Raw genomic sequence first — 2,710 nt, forward strand, 5'->3', positions numbered from 1 at the left:
TAATATGAGCTGGTCCAGATCCGCACGCTAGCAGTGTTACTCTATAACTGAAAAACCCTGAAGCCAACGTCGCCTTTCGACTGTTTATGGCCTGCCTTCGTCGCAGTCTTTTGTCTATGCGCTGTCGATGGCTTCAATGCTTTAGAAAGCTAAAAAGACCAGATGTAGAGTTTTCTTAAAGGCAGTGACCTTCAACAAAGACAATAAACAAAATGAAATAGCTTTAATACATTTTTTTGGTTTCTTTCCTTTTTCTTTATTTTTTCTTTTTTTTGGTTTTATATAGGATAGTAAATGTGATACAATAATGCGGGTAAAATAGCTTTAATAAAATATCTGATGTCTTCCTTTTTTCTTCATTTTTTCTTCTTTTGGTCTTATATAGGATAGTAAAAATGAGACAATAAGTATGGTAAAATAGCTTTAATAAAATTTCCTGTTTTTTTCCTTTTCCTTTATTTTTTCCCTTCTTTTCGTATTATATAGGATAGTAAAGTGCCTTGATAGCATAGTAGGTAGTGCGTAAGTCTCCTATAGGATAGTAAAAATAAGACAATAAACAAAATAAAATAGCTTTAATACATTTTTTTGGTTTCTTTCCTTTTTTTTTTATTCTGGGCGAGAGGGATTCCAGAACTCGCGACGCCTCGCATTGTGTTGCGAGTCTCAACGAGGGTAGGTACCTGCCTCGCCTCCTTTTTTTTTTTCTTCAGCTTTTTTTTGGTCTTATATAGGGTAGTAAAGTGCCTTGATAGCGCAGTAGGTAGTGCATAAGTCTCCTATAGGATAGTAAGAATAAGACAATAAACAAAATGAAATAGCTTTAATACATTTTTTTGGTTTCTTTCCTTTTTCTTTATTTTTCCTTTTTTTTGGTTTTATATAGGATAGTAAATGTGATACAATAATGCGGGTATAATAGCTTTAATAAAATATCTGATGTCTTCCTTTTTTCTTTATTTTTCTTTTTTTCTGGTTTTATATAGGATAGTAAAAATAAGATAAGTAAGATAATAAAAAATAGTTTAAAAAAAATTTTTTTTTTTCCTTTTTTTCTTTTTTTTTTGGTTTTGTTTGTTTAGCTTAGTAAGTAAAGTGCCTGCTAGCCTAGTAGGTAGTCATATATTTATTATAGTCTAGTCAGTCTTTAAGTCTTACATATAGGGTAGTATCTAGTACGGCGGGCGGGGTTCGAACTCGTGACGCCGCACATGGTGATACGAGCCTCAACGATCATACCCATCTGCCTCGCCTACTTTTACTTTATTTTTCGTCTTTTTTTGGTATTATGTAGGATAGTAAAGTGCCTTGATAGCACAGTAGGTAGTGCGTAAGTCTCGAATAGGATAGTAAAAATAAGACAATAAACAAAATAAAATAGCTTTAATACATTTTTTTGGTTTCTTTCCTTTTTCTTTATTTTTTCCTTTTTTTGGTTTTATATAGGATAGTAAATGTGATACAATAATACGGGTAAAATAGCTTTAATAAAATATCTGATGTCTTCCTTTTTTCTTTATTTTTTCTTTTTTTTTGGTCTTATATAGGATAGCAAAAATAAGATAAGATAATAAAAAATAGTTTAAAAAAAATTTTTTTTTTCTTTTTTTTTCTTTTTTTTTGGTCTTATATAGGATAGTAAAGTGCCTTATAGCCGAGTAGGTAGATCTTAAGTCTAGTCTTAAATCTAAGTATAGGATAGTAAGAAGTTCGGCGGGCAGGGTTCGAACTCGTGACGCCGTGCATGGTGACACGAGCCTCAACGATCGTACCCATCCGACTCGCCTACTTTTACTTTATTTTTTCTCTTTTTTTGGTATTATATAGGATAGTAAAGTGCCTTGATAGCACAGTAGGTAGTGCGTAAGTCTCGTATACGATAGTAAAAATAAGACAATAAACAAAATAAAATAGCTTTAATACATTTTTTTGGTTTCTTTCCTTTTTTTTTATTCTGAGCGAGAGGGATTCCAGAACTCGTGACGCCTCGCATTGTGTTGCGGGCCTCAACGAGGGTAGGTACCTTCCTTGCCTCCTTTTTCTTTATTTTCTCTTTTTTTTTGGTGTTATATAGGATGGTAAAGTGCCTCGATACCATTGTAGGTAGTGCGTAAGTGTCGCATAGGATAGTAAGAATAAGACAATAAACGAAATAAAATAGCTTTAATACATTTTTTTGGTTTCTTTCGGTTTTCTTTATTTTTTCTTTTTTTTTTTTGGTCTTATATAAGATAGTAAATGTGATATCATACTCAGGGAAAAATAGCTTTAATAAAATATCTGATGTCTTCCCTTTTTCTTTATTTTTTCTTTTTTTTTGGTCTTATATTATTATTATTTATTATTTTTATTTAGTCCGTGCCTCTCGGCTTTGGACGAACTTTCAGCTTTCTTTACAGCTCTTTATTGCACTAATCGCCTTCTTATCTCTAATCTAACACTAATGCTTATAATCTATTTACACGTATGTCTACGATTTATTGCAACTTAGCCTACTCATTATTGTCACTATGGTCTTTTTGCCTCCTTGCTGTGCTACCTTCCTGTCCTTCCACCCCTTCTTGAATTGCTTTTGCCCTTCTTTTCTCTATTATCGCTCTCAGATCCATTAGTCCTTCCCCAGTCCCATTTAATATTTCTTCCATTTCCTTTGCTCCTCCTGTTATTTCACATTCTTTTAGCACATGTCTCAGGTCCTCTTCTTCCCCTC

Source organism: Bombus pyrosoma, linkage group LG10 (genome assembly GCF_014825855.1).
Source record: "Bombus pyrosoma isolate SC7728 linkage group LG10, ASM1482585v1, whole genome shotgun sequence".
Taxonomy (NCBI): domain Eukaryota; kingdom Metazoa; phylum Arthropoda; class Insecta; order Hymenoptera; family Apidae; genus Bombus; species Bombus pyrosoma.